A 20,258-nucleotide genomic window follows, 5' to 3' on the forward strand; every position below is an offset into this window, starting at 1 on the left:
TGAATGTACGGGGGCCCCTGGTGGCTCAGTGGGTTAAGCATCTGCTTCTTGTTTTCTGCTCGGGTCATCATCTCACAGTTTGTGAGTTCGAGCCCCATGTCGGGCTCTGTGCTGGCAGTGCTGAGTCTGCTTGGGATTCATTATCTCTCTCTCTCTTCCTCTTTCTCGACCCCTCTCCCCTTGCACTGTCTCTGTCTCTCAAATTAATAAAAACTTAAAAAAATATTTGTATATATATATAAAAATAAAGCTGAATGTATAAACTGATTTGAATCTCGAGAGCTGTTGAGTATAAATGTAATGTGAACCACACGTGATTAAAAAATTTTAACTATGAAAGGAATAAAATGGGACAGGCTTAATGCATATCAATAACGCCACCTTAGGGGCACCTGGGTGGCTCAGTTGGTTGGACATCTGACTTTGGCTCAGGTCATGATCTTAAGAAAGATTCGTGGGTTTGAACCCCGTGTCAGGCTCTGTGCTGATAGCTTGGAGCTTGGAGCTTGCTTCGGATTCTATGTCTCCATCTCTCTCTGCCCCTACCCTGATCTTACTCTGTCTCTTTCAAAAATAAACATAAAGATTTTTTAAAAAATACCATCTTACTATTTTAATAAATAAAAATTAATTCAGTTACAACTAACTGAACTAATTTTAATCTATTTAATGAAATTGATTCAAGATATCATTTTAACAGGTAGTCAATATCGAGTTACTAAGGAGATATTTTACAGTTTTTTCTTCATACCACGTCTCTGAAATTAGGTGTGTATTTTGCCCTTAGAGTAGCTTCTCGCTTTGGATGCTACAGTCTCATTGGAAACACTTGGTCTGTATATACATTTAACAGAATTTATTGCAAAGTAGATGCAGGCCCAAATGCAGTGATACTCTTTGCACGAACTACAATGCCATTTACATCCAAGTCAGTGAAGGAGAGACAAAATGACAAATTGCGTTCTCAGTCACATTGCCACCACCTTGTCTGACAGCCCAGCTCCAGTCCTTGTGGACACAGAACCTTTGGAATGAGATGCATGGGCAGGGCACTGGGGGGAGTTTCTTGAAGGTAGCACATGCTCCTCTGTTACTCTATTGAGTGAATAAGATCCTGGTTGAGACCCTCTTTCCTTGGGGTTCCCCTCAGCCCTCTGCTTGTCCCCGTGTAGACCATCACTGTAGTAGTGACAACCCAGAACACTGAGCTCTGGCTGGGGCTGTGTGTGACTTCAAGGAGGCATTTCCATTTAAATGGTGACCTGCAAGTCCCTCGGGGTGGAATGTGGTAATTTCCATTCCAGCCCATTGAGGAGGGATTTACAAATTCTTGGAGAGGAAAGATTCTAATTTTACCCCCCTGGAGCAATTCTTTGGCATAACAATGGAATTTAATTTACATCTGAATTTTTCATAGCTGTTTGTATTTTTTTCCCCCCTCCGTGTGTCTTGCAAGGCTCGATTTGATCTTTTATCCTAGCCCCGACTTCCTGGATCCACCTGGTGTCTTCTCAGGCTGTCGTTCCCCTGCTAGGCCAGGTGCAACCCTATTTTAGTCTTTGGGGACATCGGAGGAGGTGCGTACCCTTGTGTAGCCCTTACCACTTCAGCGAGGCTGGATGTTTTCTGCTGCTGGCTACAGTTGTTAGAAAAGTCTTTTCCCTTCCAGGAGTGGATCTCTGCAGTTAAACTAAGTCGTTTCAGCCCACACTGAGCTATCTACTTGGGCGGTCTCACTGTACTTTCATATCCTAACTTGTGTGTCTAAATTTATTTATTTATTTATTTTGAGTGAGACAGCATGAGAAGGGGGGGGGGGAGAGAGAGAGAGAAAGAGAGAGAGAGAAGTGGGGCTCGAACCCACGAACCGTGAGATCATGACCTGAGCCGAAACCAAGTGTCCGATGCTTAACCTGCTTGAGCCACCCAGGTGCCCATGTGTCTAGTTTTTGATACTGGATGTGGCCTTTTCATTTCTTTTGCTGGAAATTGATAAGTTCTGACAAAAATCGTGAACTAATGCAGTGACCAGGCCCAATTCAGTTTCCTGTTTTCTAGAGCAATGTTGAAATACTCTGGGGCTTAGTTAGATATGGAAGGGCCATAAGATACTGTCAGTAAGTGAATTCTGCAAATGAGGGACTCATGTGTTTGACACTTGGGATAGAAGGTTAAACTGTTTTGGGTCTTAGAAACCTGACCCCTGGGCCTGATGTTGAATATTACACTGTACTCATCCTTCTGAAGGAGCGTAAAAGGCACATTTCCTGCTCTTGAGGAGTTACAGTCTTGGTAAAATGAAGCCATAAACTTGGACAGATCTCAAGGGTGATTGGGACAGAAAGTACATTTGTCAGTGGATTCTGTTTTGTTTTTTAAAATTCTATACCTAACAGACATGTAGCACTTTCCTGCCAAGTCACAGCCACAACAACAGAAATAGCAGTTGGCATTTATTGATTCATTCAGCAAACGTTTAGTGGGTGCTTACTATGGGTCAAGCACTCTGCTAAAATACAGCAAGCAACACAACGGGCACCAAGTCTGCTTGGGTTTAGTATGCAGCCATGGAGAATGTATCTGATATGACCCGTGCACGCTTGCCTTTTAATGAGTGTAGTGAATAAATTGTAGTGCATAAACATTTACAGCCATATTGTCATCATGGCTGCAGTGGAAGTGTCCACAGGAAGTGATGAAGGCTGTGAAGAATACCGAATGATGGGTCTGGTGAGAACCCACTGGAAGGAGTGACAGTTGCTTCCTTGCATATCCTTCTTTCTGTGCTTCATTCAGCCCTTGTCATCTTCTTAGGTTGTTCGTGGGCAGTTGGAGGAATCTGAATGGTTCAGTGCAGTCATTTTGCTTGGAGCCACGGGATCATGGACCCTGTAGCTGTAGTGTTATCCTCATCCTGTGTAGGATACGTTTTCTCAGTGACTACTAAGAGAGTCTCTGATGCTAAAGTCAAAACAGATAGCAAAGGGTTAAAGCACAATTTCAAGCCGTTTACGTTTTAAGTAATTTAAACCATTGCTTTAATGTTAGTTCTTGCCATCTATGTCTTTAAATGTGTGGGTTGAAGATTGATGTCTTCGAGGTGACACAGTGATTTGCTTTACAAATACACTGAATACATTACAAATCCACGTAAATACAAACACACTGAATAAACTGAGCCGCTTTGAATTGTGCCCTTATCATTTACAGGAAAGTTTTCTAAAATTTAAATGTGGATTTTGGTGTTTTTGAGTTTGCCCTACTAAACCTGGCAAGAATTTTCAGGCTGTTGGGTCTAACACAAACTGGAGTTTAGGGAGGCTGACCAGATGACTTTGAATCTCATCTCAACGTTTCTGTGAACTCCACTTGAGCAGGTTGGACTGTGTTAAAATGAAAGAGCCAATGCATCTGGCATTTTATTCAGACTTGAAGTAAGAAGAACTTGCATAATGAGGAAAGTCTTAAAGCAGAGAGAGAAAACCGGGTTTGTAAAACAAGGGATTCATTGAGGAAAATGGGAGGTGAGTGAGTCTTATTCTAGAATATTCCAGGACAGAGTGGTCCTTTGCATGGAGTCCTTTCTCTGAGCCCTAAAGGGTCACAAAAAGGAGGAGGCATGTCTCGAACAGGGTTCTTTCCCTAGAGCACAGGGCTCAGATCAAGTTCAACATTGTTAAGGGCACACATTGGGAAGTATTTTTAAAAGGGTATTGCTGATTAAAGCTTTCACTTGAAAGCTTCAGCAGTTAATCAGAAATGTGCAATTTACAATTAGTGTAATTTGAGCATCGTGATTTCATGATAACTATCTTAGTGTAGTCATTTCATTTTAAGATAGAAACATGGGGTTTTAATCCTCACAAGTTATTTTTTGCCAGAATTAAGAGAAATGCTGTTGTTGATCTCCCCAGTCCCCTTCTTAGGCTGATGATTTTTCTGAATTCTTAATTATTGTAGGGGATATTTATGCCTTGGTGTGTTCTGTTTGGGGTTTTACAGATTTGAATCCCAGAGTTAGTACAAAGGAAATGAGAAATATAAAAGGACATAGGCCTGTTATCTTAGCATTTTGTTGGTCTCCTTTCAGGAACTGTTTGCTAGGGCTCCTAGATCTAATTCTCTTGCAACATTAGGATTCAGGTTTCTTTAGGGAATGCGGGAAGCATAAGCAGGGGGAATTATTTTACATAACAATCAGGATAAAATGTTATTTATTTATAAGTTACTGATGGCCAAAAGCCCTTAGGGCACCAAACAGTAACACAATATAGAAAACAAACCTATTTTCCTTGACGTTTAGCTGTAAATTGAAATTAATTCATATAGAATACCTGAGATGAAACACTTCAGCAGTTGAATTTTGGGTACTGCTTAGCTCTCATGGTTTTGTCCTTTTAGATTTAACTTCACAAGTGTGTCGTATAAACTCATTTGCTAGATAAAATTCCCTGGCTATCCACTTTTTATTGTACTTTCTTAGTCTGTAGGTAAACAAATATTTTAATATTTAAAATTCTTACATGTTTTTTTTTTTCCTATATGGATTGTATCTTTTCTGTTTTTCATTGCTTTGTACATGGCCCTACTTATTCTGCAGCCAGAGCTGGCTGGGGTGTGCAGTGCCCTGCTGAGTGTGTGTGTGTGTGTGTGTGTGTGTGTGTGTGTGGTCAGGATAGCATTTTTGGGAAATGGATGACCGTAGAACAGCAAGGCCTGCCCACTTGTGGGCAAATGACATAACCAACAGCTTACTGAATGCCTTGCCAAGACAAATAGGATTGGCTTGCCCCCATTGGTGGCTGTCCCCACCCATGCTGAATTTCATTCCACCCTTGGCTCTGCCTTCCTGTAACCTGGAGAAGCTTGCTGAAATTTGTACCCAGTGTGGGGTGGAAAGGGGGGTGGTGGGAAAAAGACCAAAACAGGGTGTACTGAAGGTTAAGTATTTGAAATGAGGAAATAAATGATAAACTGCAGAAAAGGCAGAGAGCGCATTCTATCTGACACAGAGTTCAGAGGTCAGACGTTGAAATCCAGAAGGAGGCAGAGAAGGACTTGCAAGTTATGAAAGTTCCTGAATTTGTGTTGCTTATGAAATGAGGTGACATATTCTTTGGTTCCCTCCTAGCACCATTTCTGCTTTCCAGTCGTCACCCTTAATCCCCTGGGAAGGGCCTACAGGAATGGCAGGAAACGCTGGGGCCTCGTTTGCAGAGCCCTCCCCAGGTGGCTGCTAGCCTCGTGTGGCCTCCTAATACCACTCCCTTCCACTGTCCATGCTGTAGGCTGACCCACAGGCCAGAGCTGTCGCATGTAAAAAATAAATTAGATGGGGAGGTTTTGGCTGTTGAACTGTTTTTTCAAATCCATATGAGAAATAGTATTTTAAATTGAAAGAATTACCAAAAAATTACTACCACTCCAATGGTTGTTTCTCAGGTGTGGCTTTCTTTACTGCTCTGATTCAGCACCTAGAGCAGGACTTGGCATGTACTAGGTAGCCAGTAAATTTTCATTGAATGAACGCGCGGTCCATAGACCACAGACCTCTCTTGGGTGTTCGGTCATTACAAATACAAGCTCTCAGGCACCCCCTAAGCCTTCAGGATCAAAATGTCTAGGAGACAGGCAGGAGAATCTGCCTTAAAAAAAAATTTTTTTTTTTACATTTATTTTATTTTTGAGAGGCAGAGAGAGTCAGAGCACAAGTTGGGGAGGGGCAGAGAGCAAGGGAGACACAGAATCCGAAACAGGCTCCAGGCTCTGAGCTGTCAGCACAGAGCCCGACGCGGGGCTCGAACTCACGGACCGCGAGATCATGACCTGAGCCGAAGTCGGCCGCTCAACCGACTGAGCCACCCAGGCGCCCTGAGAATCTGCATTTTAAAGTAGGCTTCTCCAGGGGTGCCTGGGTGGCTCAGTCCCTTAAGCTTCAGCTCAGGTCATGATCTCGTGGTTTGTGAGCTCAAGGCCTGTATTGTGCTCTGCACGGACAGCATGGAGCCTTCTTGGGATTCTCTGTCTCCCTCTCTCTCTCTGCCCCTGTCCTGCTCACTTTCTATCTCTCTCCCTCAAAAATAAATAAATACACATTAAAAAAAATTGCTTTTTATTTGTAATACTTTATTAAAAAATTTGTAACTATGGCATTGGATGTTAACTTATTGTAGTGATCATTTCACAATATGTACATACATGAAATCATTATGTTGTACATCTTAAACTAATACAATTTTATGTCAATGATATTTAAAAAATTTTTTCTAATGTTTATTATTTTTTTTTTTTTTTTGAGAGAGAGACCGAGCATGAGGGGGGGGTGGGGTAGAGAGAGAGGGAGACACAGAATCTGAAGCAGGCTCCAGGCTCTGAGCTGTTCGCATAGAGCCAGATGTGGGGCTCAAACTCACAGACTGTGAGATCATGACCTGAGTCAAAGTTGGATGCTCAACTGACTGAGCCACCCAGGCATCCCTGTCAATGATATTTTAATAAAACGGGAGAAAATGCCATCCCCCCCAAATATTTCTGGACTCTTAGTGCAGTGTCTGGCATGAAGTAGATGGTCAATAAATATTTAATGGGTGACTGAATAAATGGGTGACTAAGTCAAAAAATAAAAAGACTTTTGGAAGCTATTGGCATTTCTATAGTACTTTCAATCTCTGCTGTGTTGCTTGCTTACCTAGTACATTCCTTTTTAAGGGAAAAATCATTCCAGGTCACATTTCATTAAGCATTACTAAGAAATTGCAAAACTACTTACTGGTGATGACCACTGATTCCTAGCTACTTCCCTTGAGTATGGCACGAGGGCCAGGTAATGTTTCTCCCTGGGACCTTTTTCCCCCGTGCTTTTGAGAAATATAATAATTAGCTGTGATTCCTCAAGCCGTGTGATACTAATCTTTTACAAGGGAAGAATGTTTTAATGTTGCTATACTTTTGAGAGAGAGAAAGAGAGAGAGAGAGAGAATATGCGAGTGGGTTAGGGGCAGAGAGAGAGGGAGACACAGAATCTGAAGCAGGCTCCAGGCTCCAAGCTGTCAGCACAGAGCCTGACTCGGGGCTCAAACTCATGAACTGTGAGATCTGAGTTGAAGTCAGACGTTTAACCAATGGAGCCACCCAGGCGCCCCTAGAAGTAACACCTGTTACAAACTGGGCTGTGTACATTGAGGCATGCTGAGTGGTCATGCTCCCAGCCACAGGTGAGGAAGGCGATGGCGTTCAGGACACATTTCCCCAAAATATCACCCCTTTAAGGAGTTTGAAACATGGCAGGTGTAGGCGGGACTTTGTGACCTTCCCCCAACCCAGTTGATAAGACCTTTCTGTGACTTACCGCCCTCTTACACCTGGAAGAAAGGAGGACCCTTATCGTCTAAGACTGAGGGACATTAGGAGGAATTCACCTGAACAGGTTTTGCCAAGTTTCCCCCTGTTTACCACCCTTAGCTCATATCCTGTCATGTTTGCCCACAACTTTCCTCTCTTCATCAAACCTAGCTTAAGTAATGCTCAGGCTTAGCTGCTTCTTGGGTCTTATTTCCTTATGAAGACTTCTGGGTCATGCAAAACTTGTAATAAGTAACTTTGACTGTGTTTCTCTTGTTTACCTTTTGTTACAGAGCCCCAGCCAAGAACCAAGAGGGTCAGAAGGAAAAATTTCTTTCCGTTCCCCTGTAAAGTGGCATTTTCTAGGATAGTTAATGGTCTCCTTTTAATTCCTCCAAGCCATTGGGAAGCACTTTTTACTTCTGAAGAGGTTTATTTTATTCACTTCTGAGAGAAGCCACACCCAAGGGTTTGACTTAAGAGCTATGCTTCTCATTTCGGTGGTATTAGCATGAGCAGTGGTTCTCACTGGGGTCAGTGTTGTCCCCAGGGGACATCTGGCAATGTCTGGGCACATTTTTGGTTGTCACAACTGGGAGGGTGCCGTTCACCCTCTAGAGGAGAGGGGCCAGGGATGCTGCTTAAACATCCTACAATATGCAGCACACTTGCCCCCTACCAAGAATTACCGTGCCACAAATGTAAACCATGCCAAGGTCGAAAAACTCTGCATGGGAGTGATCGGGTGCAATCTTTGTGCCTTGATTCCATTAAAATTATTTCTCTTGGATCTCTTCTTGTGACCAGCTGCAAATGTTTTGTGTTTTGTGGTGGACAGAAGAGGCAGAAGATGCTGTTGGTTGCCAGAAAAATTGTGGTACTTCAGTTTTTTCTGATCATTAAATTTGGAGTAAGTGGCCGGGGCGGGGGATGGGGGGGCGGCTAAATCATGGTTACTGTGTCTCAGGCTGTGTCTGGGTCAGGCAGCGTGATACGTGGTTTGCGTGTATTGTTGTGTTTATTCATGACACCCAGTAAAATGCAAAATGTCACTGATTTGAAGATGTGGAAACAATCTCAGAAGCACTGTAATTGTGGACTTCTTTAATTGCTTGTTGAAGAATGGCATAAATAGTAAATTCTTTGAGTGGCCGTTCCTAGGGTTGCTTTCTTTTTATTTTTTTTTTTAGATTTTTTTTTTTAACGTTTATTTATTTTTGAGACAGAGAGAGACAGAGCATGAACGGGGGAGGGTCAGAGAGAAGGAGACACAGAATCTGAAACAGGCTCCAGGCTCTGAGCTGTCAGCACAGAGCCCGACGCGGGGCTCGAACTCACGGACCGCGAGATCATGACCTGAGCCGAAGTCGGCCGCTCAACCGACTGAGCCACCCAGGCACCCCTAGGGTTGCTTTCTTTGTGAGCTCTGTTTGCTTGGGATAAAGAGAAGTTTGGAGACCTTCTCGAATGTACTCTGGTGCTTTAAGACATCCTGTCGCTGCTGGCCCCCTCTCCTGCGTCCTGGCATCAGTTTGCCAGTGATGTGGAAGGTTTGTTACTCAGGGACACAGGGGTGGGATACACAGCAGACACTTGGTGCCTCGTCCACCCTGATACTTGAAGATTCTCCTTTGATCTTTTCCTTTTAGTCACTTCTTTCTCATCTTACTCTTCCTTTCTCTCCAGAGACTGTAAAATGATCCAGAAACTTACGAATATTATATACTATGGACGACCATTTATCAAGTGGCCACAATGTGCTTACTAATGTTCAAGGAATATGAGACATGCCAGTTTTGTTTACAAATCCTCATCATCCCCAAACCGCTTGATATCATGACTGCTTAAGTCTTTTTACTCCCCGAATCCATCACCCTTTTTATTTCTTGTAGGGTGTTAGGTGCAGAGGACACATTTCAGGGAAGATCGGACACTGGTTTGAGTAATGGGGATGTAGGAGATGGTATTTTATGTACCTCGTGTCTCCCCTACTGAGTAATTCAGATGGGGTCATAATTTAACATTCATCATTGAAATATTTTCTATGAAGTTAGAAAGTGAACCATCTTTATGACCATTTGACAATGTTTTCTTGGGATACTTTTTTGTTACCAGTCTGTCTGTGGGTTAATTCAAGATCATTTGTAGCTGTCTACATTCAGCAATTTGTAGTTTGTCCAGAGTTAGCATTGGTGATCTGTCTGGTTATTGATACCTTTCCCCCAACAGTATAAACATGAAAGAGTATGAAATAAGGATCTTGGCGGTAAATGCAGTTTGTGTGTTTTTTAATAATAAAGAACGTACATTTTTATATTAGATTGTTCCTCCTGCCCATAATAATAGACATACGGAAATCTGCAGGACTTGACTTACAAAACGCCATTAAAAAAAAGGAAATAAAAAGACTCTTCTTGTCCTGCTGTCGTCTACAGGTTCAAAAGAGTGTATGTCATTGATGATCTGAGTATGTCCGTGGATGTGGGATCTGTGTTAGTTTAAAGTATTAGCAGACTGGTTTATGTTTTCCTCTTTAGCTACGTAGCCATCATGAAATGATTTGAAGGGCAATCACAAAAGAGTTACTAATGCTAATGTTTACTCTAGTGGCTTAGGGTCTCTTAAATTAATGAGTCGAACAGGGACAGGATATAACATCAGAAGAGAGTTCTTGCTGTTTACCTACATGATTGCATCCTCAGTGAAAAACATTCTCTGCCCTCTGCTACAAAGACAACAGGCAAAACCTTGTTCTTGCCTTTGAAGACTGGTTCTGCCCCCTGCCCCCCTGCCCATGCCCGCCCTCCCTTCCTACCATGGTAAAATGATTTCAGTGACGTGGTCTCATTTCAGGAAATGTTTAACGAGTGTCAGGAAAACCATAAATAAACCTATGTCACTGTTAACATCAAGGAACAAATACATCTTCAGGCCCTAGATCATTAGGGTGGGCACCTACGTTCATTAGTAGCCATCTGCACTTAAAGGGATACATGCTTGTGATGTGCATTTCTTTCTTTCTGGGCTCTGAATTGTCCTGTCTGAATTCAGAAAAGGAAAAAGTCTCACTGAATGTGACAAGCAGAGAGATTGTCATTTGAACAGTGTCATCAAAAGACCGAAGGGGACATTCAGAGCCTGATCATCCTGTCTCTTCCCAGCCTCTGTGTAGTTAGTACCTGAGTCATTGAGAACAGAGCCTTTGTTAAAGAAGCATGTTTCAGAATTACCCCTCTGAGTCACTGTTAGGTTAACTAAGCTAAATTGAAATAAATGGTTCATTTCCACTGATCAAGTTCTTTATTTCTCATGGTAACTCCAGTTTTATTTGTAACTTGCATAATTGAAAAAATTCTCAATAGCCTGAAGTTGGTTTTCCTTGTATGCATTTGAACTTGAGAAGAAGGATGATGATACTGACATTTAGAAGAGTATACAATATTCTACTAGAATACTAGAAAACTAGAATTCTATACTAGAAGTATAGAATATACTTCTTTTTATTATTATGGGATATACTTCTTAAGGTCAGTGTGTGTGGTTAAATATTTCATTCTTAGAAGAATATTATTTTGTCCATATTCTTTAGCTCCTGACAACTGCTCTTTTTATAAAAAACAAAATGAAACAACCAAAACATTGAATATGTTAAATAAAATTAAATAAAACATAGAAGAATTGCAATATTTTGTGTTTCACTGAATTGCCCGATAGCCTGACCGTACCCATATATAACTCTTGGGGCTAAAGTAATCAGAAGAATGTCCTTTAGGTAAAAATATTATTTAATTTTGATATAGTTTAATTATCTGCCTCTTCTTCCTTCCTTTTTTTTATCACTTTATTTATTTTAAGAGGGAGAGAGAGGGAGAACTGTTGAGCAGAGGAAGGGCAGAGAGAGAAGGAGAGAGAGAGAAAATCCCAAGGAGCCTCTGTACTGTCAGCGCTGAGCCCAAGGTGGGACTTGAACTCATGAAACGTGAGATCATGACCTGGGCTGAAGTTGAACGCTTAACTGACTGAGTCACCCAGGTGCCCCTCTTCCCCCTTCTTTGAATAAAATACCACCCTTTGCAGTAGTCCTCCCATTTGTCAGAAGTTATGTTTAGAAGTAAATAATAAATCAAAAAGTGTGGCCTAAAAATACTGTTTAGCAGGTGAGGGAGAGCGAGCTGTGGCTTGTGTTTGTCCAAAGCAAGCCACATCGCCAGCGCACGATGTATGCAGGTGCCCGTCGCTACAAAGGCTGCCTGTGGCCATGTGGTCAGACCACATGAATTCCACGTGAATTGGCGTGACTTGGGCGGCCAGGGGAGTGCTCTGAGTGGCAGAGACTCCCTCTGTCTCTCCCTGTGGGCAGTGGCTACCTCCAGGAAAAAGCTGACTTCCAAACAATTTCCTGGTGAGCCAGCTGGGGAAGGAGGGGATTTCCTTAGCTGAACACTGTGCCCTGCCATTGAAAACAGATAAAGGCAGCGAGTCTTGGAACTTTGAGGGGAAAGGACGAGGGAGATGTGACAGGGAGGGGCAGGCTGGGGTCTGCAAATTGGTTGGAAGCATTTTCAGGGTATTTGTCTGGCTTGCCATTCTTTTCGCAGCTCTTGGGTATCTCGAACAGTAACAACTGGCTATTGGAATTTAGATTCCGGAATACGGGTCTTCCTCTCCTTTGCTAGTTTACTTTCCTGATGAGATTCTCTTGCTCCTAAAGCCACGCTGGTATAGGCTTTGAGTTTTGGAAAGCTGTATAAACTTGCTCATCATCAGGATGAAAGACACTCTCTAGAGAAAATTAGGTAGAGACCCTTTTTTAGAAAAAAAAAAAAGGTAGTGTGACTCAAGTTTTGCTGGATTTTCTTTATTTTTGGCTTGCAAGGAAAATATAAGTTCTTGGCTGCATTGACGAATCAGTGCATTGGTGCGGTGAGACTTTTTGTCTGTTTTCTTGCTACTCCTTTTTTTGTTGTTGTTTTTTTAATAGCAGTTTTTAAAAGTGTCTTTCTCTTTTTAGTGAGCTTTTTTTTTAAATTTGAATCCAAGTTAGTGGGGCGTCTGGGTGGTTCAGGCAGTTAAGCTTCCAACTTCGGCTCAGGTCATGATCTCTTGGTTTATGAGTTCGAGCCCCACATTGGGCTCTCCGCTGGCAGTGTAGATCCGGTTCAGATCCTCTGTCTCCCTCTCTCTCTGCCCCCTCTCCCCCCAAATAAACAAACTTTTAAATTAAAAAAAAAATTAAAGTTAGTTAACATAAAGTGTAATAATGATTTCAGGAATAGAATTTAGTGATTCATCACTTACGTACAACATCTAGTGCTCATTACAAGTGCCCTCCTTAATGCCCATCAGCCATTTAACCCATCCTCCCACCCACTTCCCTCCTACCAGTCCTGTTTTTCTCTGTATTTAAGTGTCTTTCATGGTTTGCCTCCATCTTTGTTTTTATCTTATTTTATTTTTCTTCCCTTCCCCCATATTAATCTGTTATGTTTCTTAAATTCCACATATCAGTGAGATGATAGGATATTTGTCTTTCTCTGGCTTATTTCACTGAGCATAATACACTCTATCTAGTTCCATCCATTTGCAAGTGGCAAGATTTCATTCTTTTTGCTTGCCGAGTAATATTCCATTTTATACACACATGCACACACACACATACACACACACAGTCTTCTTTATCCATTCATCATTCGATGGACATTTGGGCTCTTTTCATACTTTGGCTGTTGTTGATGGTGCTGCAATAAACATTGGGGTGCATGTGCCAGTTCGAATCTGTTTCTTGCTAGTCACTTCTGAGCTCTTCTCTCTGTTTCCATCTTTGCCTTTTAAGTATGTTTGTTTGTTTATTTTTAACATTTATTCTGAGAGACCCTGCGTGCATGTGGGGGAGGGGCAGAGGGAGTGAGAGCAGGTTCCCCTTGCAGTGTGGAGCCTGACGTGGGGCTCAATCCTATGATCCTGGAATCATGACTTGAGCCAAAATCAAGAATCGGAGGCTCAACTGACTGAGCTACCCAGGCGCCCCATCTCCAGTGTCTTTTAATCTGGGTGTCCTTCTTTGCCCGTATTCCAGATTTCAGGAAATACCATTTCTCCTCCGTGATCTAATAGTTCTCTTTGCCTTCCTTGTCATGGGAGCATTCATCATTCCTCTGTTGGAATTATCCCCCCCCCCTTTCTGATACACTGAAAAACTGTAGGCAGCAGGACTGGTAACTGTCTTGTTCTCACTGTGTGTCTAGTACCCAGCACAGTAACTACCCTTTAATAGTCGAGGTTCAATAAATACTTGCAGAACGCAGATCAATTTGGTGAGTCTCCTTTTCGGTGTTTGCTCACAAGATGATTTTGGTGTTCTCCTCTGGAATGCCGCCTGACTTCCTTTTTAAAAAAATCTTTCCTATCAGTCCAACAATCCAACATTAATAAGACGGTAGCCCCCAAAAAGAGACACCTGGTTGTACAATTAGGTTGCAAACCTTTTTCTTAGACTTACTGAGACAGAAGACCCAGTAAATCATTTAACATCAAGTGAATGTTTGGGAGAAGTCCTACCTGTAGTATATAAAATAGGTGGTTAAGATGCTAACTTAAGCTAAGCCTTTGCTTGTAAAGAGTGGAGAAGGACATTCTCCTAACTCATCCACCGTATTACTTCTTTTTCTGAACCTGAATTGCATTTAGAATCAGATTGTCACCCTAATTGCTTTCTAATTATTCCATGTGCATGTCTTAGCTTCTTGGCTAGACTCAGCTCTTGGGAGGAATAGGAGCATGTTTTATACCCCACTGATTTTCTTCACCAACATAAATAACTAATAAACATTGGCTCATCCAAGATGTCTTCCTTCTTTCTTCTTTTATTCCAAGCACAATATTTGGTGTTAATTTAAGAGCTTCAATGAGTGTATATTCTGATCTAGCCTGTTACTGTAGCCCGCCTCCAGGACACCCTTCCTACTTCAACCATTATCACCTCCTTGGATTCAAACCCTTGTAATAGTGCCCTCTCACAGCAAGTAGGACAGACATTTGAGCCGGTACATTTTGTCTAAGTGACAGTGAGTCACTACCAGAGGTAGGTCTTAAAAGACATTGGAGCTTCTGCATTGCTTTTTTTTTTTTTTTTTCCTGATTACTTGCTTTGGGGTAAGCCAGCTGCCATACTGGGATATGCAAGCAGCCTTCTGGAATGGTCCATATGGTGGGGAACGTAGGTCTCTTGCCAACAACCACAGGAGGAAGCGTCTTAGAAATCTATAAGCCATTTTGCATTCTCTTTGGACTCCAAGAAATGAACATGACCTTTGTCTGCAACTACATTGACTGAGTTTAGCCCGGGAAGACACCCTCCTGGCCATACATATTTACACAATATAACTAGTATTGAAAGACGTGTGACGATAACCTTTTCTGAATGTCCAGTTTTTAGTGGACTTTTTGGTGAGGTGCTACTTAGAGGCAGATGGAATTGTATCATCTTTTGTGTCATTCATATCTCATAAGGTTAAAATTTTGAAAAGCTAGAAATGTTAAGGGGTGCTGGGGTGACTCAGTTGGTTAAGGCTCCGACTCTTGATTTCCAGCTCGGGTCATGATCCCATGGTTGGAGAGTTGGAGCCCCTCGCAGGGCTCCAAGGTGACAGTGCAGGGCCTGTTTGGGATTCTCTGTCTTTCCGTCTCTTCTCTGCTCCTTTCCTGCTCTCTCTCTCTCTCAAAAATAATAAACTTAAAAAGAAATGTTAAGGAAATGATGTCTGGCATAGAATAATATAATCCAGTGCTTATGTAAAATTAATTTTGGATTGGGTTACTTGGTTGCAAGTAACAGCATAGCAGGAAGGAGAATTTATTCTATAGAAAAAGGAATGTCTCCCGGAACCTCGGGATAGGGAGGGAATAGGACCTCAGAAAGGGTCTCCAAATGGAATAGAAGGTTGTGAGGACTGGCACTTGATCTCTTCTTTGCTCTGAGTGTCTTTGTCTCCAGATAATCTTTCTCTGATTTTCACCTGACAAGGTAGAACTTGGAAACCTTGCAGCTCCCTAATAGATCACACACAGTTTTAGTCACACAGAGGCTCTGTGTTGTAGTTCCCCCAAAGAGAGAATTTGATTGGTAGAGCTTCACTCAGATGTCCATTCCTGAGCCAATCAGCCATTGCCATTGGGTGGCAGTCAGGGGGACTATAGGGCTACCAGGAGCACATTCCAAATAGTTTAAAGACTTCTGTTACCACAGAAGAGAACCAGTTTTAGAAAACATAACGTATTATCGAAACTTCATGAGGCAGCAAATTCTCAAAGCAGCATTTGATGATAAAACCATGAATATAATTTTCCTGCTCTCCCTTATTCCCGCTCAGATCCTGGGTTATCAGTTTTACTATCAAGAGCTTTAGTATTTTAGAGTAAAACAGTACCTTATTACATATCCTGGAAGTCAAAATGACACGCTATATTGGTAATGTACTGTCAGAGGGCAAGAATAATTTTGTCCCCTTGAGGTCCTTGTAGCTGGACTAAGAATCAAATTGACATGAGACAGTTGAACAGGAGAAAATAAAGTGTAATAGTGTGTGTGTGTGTATGGGGAACCTGTGCAGACTTGGAAACTCCAAAGGTTTCCAAAGGCACAGTGAGGTATAAATGCCATCCTGACATAAGGAGAAAGGGGTAGTGGTCTGGGACGTGAAAGGGAAGGAATGCAAGCAATTCACCGGAAGATGAAAACAAGTAAATGTTTGGTAAATAAATGTTGGCTGAGTCACTCAGAAACAATGGGACCTGGAGAACTTTGATCAGACAGGTCTCCCTGTCTACCATACCTAGTTCATAGTAAACTGTAGTTATCTATGGTGATAGCTCTCTTCCTGGAGAAGACACTCTATCTAAATTCTTCTTAGGCAGTTGGAGGAGGAGGTAAAGAGCTTTTCCTGAATCTGCTGGGTTTTGATTGCTTTTTAACTCAAAATAATCTTCATGCCAAAGGGGCCCATCTTGGGGCAGCCTGCCCTTGGCCCGGACAGTATTTTTACGGCATCTATAAAGAGAGTCATTGTTCATGGCTATTACAAGTCATCACCTGTAAATATGCATTTGAAAAACCGAGGGAGTAAATAAATGTCCTTCTTCTGGTCAGTGTAAAGTCCAGCACTGTATTGGGATTTGGGCTGAATACAAGTGGCAATTCTGACGTCCTTATTTGACACATACTTAGGGTCAGGATGTCTGAAATACTTCCTCCTTGAACAATATAATGAAGTAATTTGAATAGAGCACAATCCACAGGTATCCAACAAGACCTTTTGCATTGTTTTAAGAAAAAAGGCAGAGAATATGAGCAAAAAAAAAAATGATGTACCAATCAGATTAAAAAGTGCAAGTCTGAGGCATTCTTTGCTACAAAAAGTTTAGTGAAATCTTTTGAGAAGTTTATAAGCGTTTGTGTCAACAAAAAGATAAATTTAATGAGGTTTCTTTTTATTCCAAAATGCTTGGCTTCTCAATCTCTTGATTTAGCTCTGGTTTATTTTCTGGAATATTCGGCCACTTCAAGTGTTAATGAAGTATTTTTACATGTGATGGTCTTCCAAGGAGAATGGGGTATTTTCTTTTTCTTTTTTTAAAAGTTTATTTATTTTGAGAGAGAGAAAGAACAAGCACAAGTGGGGGAGGGAGGGAGAGAGGGAGAGAACATCCCAAGCAGATGCCATGCTGTCAGCACACAGCCATTGCCAGGCCCAAACTCACAAACTGTGAGATCATGACCTGAGCTGAAATCAAGAGTTGGAAGCTTAACCTATTGAGCCACACAGATGCCCCGAGAATGGGCTGTTTTAAAATACAGTTTAATTACTGTCATAAGGCTTTTCTATGAGTATACATACATACTTAAGTTAAAGTGCAATAAAAAGTCAATTGTAAAAAGATGTAAGTAGGGGGGACGCCTGGGTGGTTCAGTCGGTTGAATGTGGTGCTCTTGACTTCAGCTCGGGTCCTGATCTCTCCATCCTTGGACTGAGCCCGCAGTCGGACCCTGTGCTGTACATGAAGAGATTCTGTGCATTTGAGAGAGAGACATTCTCTCTCTCCCTCTTTCTCTGCCCCTCCTGCTTGCTCACATGTGCGTGCATGCAAGTGCCAAAGTGTGTATGTGTGTGAAAGCATGTGCGTGCACCCTGTCTCACTCTCAAATGAAAAAAAAATTGGGGGGCACCTGGGTGGCTCAGTTAGTTAAGCGTCCGACTTTGGCTCAGATCATGATCTCACAGCTCTTGAGTTCGAGCAGCTCGGAGCCTGGAGCCTGTTTTGGATTCTGTGTTTCCCTCTCTCTGCCCCTCCCCTATTCAGGCTCTTGTCTCTCTCTCTCTCAAAAATAAATAAACATTAAAATTAAAAAAAAAATGTAGGTAGGGATTTTCACTGTGTCATAGGCAGAACTCGGTTCAAATCCACACTTAATGGCAGATTTTTGTGTGCCCTGGGGAAAAATGCAGAACCTGGCTTTGACCCTGTAATATAACTTGAAAAGAAGTTGAAGAGAACACGAGAACACAAGCGGTCTCTGATAAATAATTGGAGTCCACATGACTTCACAGTGACTAACAGTGATGACCAAAATGCAGTTGGAAGAGCCTGATGTTTGTTTTAGATACAAGTACTGTATACGCTTTTGTTATTCAGCGTTTGTTTTAGAGAACTTTCATTGTCATATTTTAAGTGATTTACTCTTCTAGAATAGGTGTGAAATACACAAGGGAAGTGTATTTCCCTTTTGTTGAATGAAAGAAACTACAACTTGTCTCATTGCCTGCCCAAAGTTACGAGCTATTAATTAGTATGTCAAGAACAGACGAGAACCCAGGATTTCTCACTTCTGCAGCCTTTTGGTGTGTTCAACTTCTCACCCTGCATTCTTATCCTGAGGTGGTTTGCCCTGAGGCCCCCCCCGTTTGTGGTTTGTGGTTTGTGCTACGTTGTTTGTGGGGATTTGTTTTAGTTTTTCACCTTCATGGCTTTTGCAGCATGGAAGGGCCTCAGTTACTAGATGTGGAATTATGCAGTACCCTCTGTGGATTACCTTGAATTCTTGATATAAATATTATGATTCCATCCATGTTTCTCTGTATGATGGCTGGGTTTTTGTCAGTTTGGGAGAGGATTCTGTATGAAATGAATTGTTGGTTAGATTGAGGAGAAAGGATGAACAAAGTATTGATAGTCTGGAGGATGATGCCCTACAAACAGGTTCACTGTCAGAGGCTTTTTTTCCTTGAATACCTTGAAAGGCATCAATGATAACCCGTGTCCCACCCACCCGTTATCTTGGTATCTCCAAAAACTCATGCTAATTACATCATTAATTAGAGCTGTTTCAGTCATTTTGAGGATCCCTTTGAAGAACAAAATGATTTCATTGTTTTGCCTGGAGGCTGGAATGATACAAACACACTGCAAAGCATGGCTTCCCTTATGTTATAGCTCCCATTGTTGCATTTTTATCTGAAAGGTAGATTTAAAAAAAAAAAATTTTTTTTAATGTTTATTTATTTTTGAGACAGAGAGAGACAGAGCATGAACAGGGGAGGGGAGAGAGAGAGGGAGAAACAGAATCCGAAACAGGCTCCAGGCTCTGAGCGGTCAGCACAGAGCCCGACGCGGGGCTCGAACTCACGGACTGTGAGATCATGACCTGAACCGAAGTCGGACGCTTAACCGACCAAGCCACCCAGGCGCCCCTGAAAGGTAGATTTTAGAAAGAGAAACTACAGCTTTCATATTTGAAAGAAGGCATTGACCCATATTCTCTTGAGATGAGAATTAGGAAATTAGGCCTAATGTAGTTTGGTGCGTGTTACAGAGTTTAAGAGTCTTGAGGTGGAGGAGAACAATTCAGTACAGACACATACGAAGGAAGCATGCTTGCTACCATGGCTGTTTGGGAGATCTAGATGTGGGTAGTTCAGATTCCTGCTCCCACAGTAGTTGAGTCCAGTGAGGAAAAAAAGTGCATTGATAACATGTCATGGGCTCCGGACCGATAATGTTGCTCGGTTTCTCTTTAAACATGTTTTGGTTCCATTGCGAAGAGCTGTCTCACCTGTAAGTTTGGCCTTGTCGTGCTGTGGCCCCTAATTTTGTTCTCAAGTGTCATCCGAGTTACGCTGGTTAATGGTTAATGTGCTCTGGGCAGGGAACCTTAATTTGTAGCTTGCCAGTTTCCCATGTGCAAATACTCCCGCCAAGGCCAGTGATAAGTGACTGGTGTAACGCACTGACCACAGATTTGGGAGACGTCGCACACAGGTGGCTGGCTCTTTGGCGTTCCTTCCTACCGGTGGCTCCTGCCGTCTCTGAGTTCCATACGCAGTACAGTGTCAAGACTGATAATATAATTACCATAAATGAGGATGGATAATGGTTCATTGACATCAGGAGTTTTAACAGCTCTTTTATACACATTATCTTACTTCAGCACTACAGTAATCCTGGGAAATAAGTGTTGTTACTCGCCCCTTTTAATATAATGTCTTTTCTGAAATGACTGGATTCTCAGTCTCTTTAGGCATCTCTTTGGACACTGAGGCTGTCCACGTGCTCAGAGCTTAGCTGCTTAGAAGTGGCGGGTCTGAGATTCAAACCTGTGTCTTTCTTTCCAGAGTCTGCACTTGCCGTCACTTGTAAGATACAAATAATTATTCGAATGGTTAAAAAGTGTGTTGCATGTCATCTAAGCTTTTTCCTTTCTGGCTGTGAGCATCCACCGTTCTTTTGAGATAATTCAGTAATTCGTTCAGCTTACTTAACATCTGTCACGTGTTAGGCGCTGTTCTATGCAGCTGGGCTGCATCAGTGATCAAAGTAGTCAAACATCGGGGCGCCTGGGTGGCCCAGTTGGTTGAGTGTCTGAC

The 20,258-nt window shown here is 42.1% G+C and overlaps 1 protein-coding gene across 17 annotated transcripts in view; it reads left to right on the plus strand.

Annotated features, from left to right (window-relative positions):
- The window catches only part of MAGI1 (membrane associated guanylate kinase, WW and PDZ domain containing 1), a 630,408-nt gene that overhangs the window by 76,442 nt on the left and 533,708 nt on the right, over nt 1-20,258 (plus strand). The gene's annotated exons all lie outside the window — the stretch shown is intronic.

The sequence above is a fragment of the Acinonyx jubatus genome, chromosome A2 (genome assembly GCF_027475565.1).
Source record: "Acinonyx jubatus isolate Ajub_Pintada_27869175 chromosome A2, VMU_Ajub_asm_v1.0, whole genome shotgun sequence".
Lineage (NCBI taxonomy): Eukaryota > Metazoa > Chordata > Mammalia > Carnivora > Felidae > Acinonyx > Acinonyx jubatus.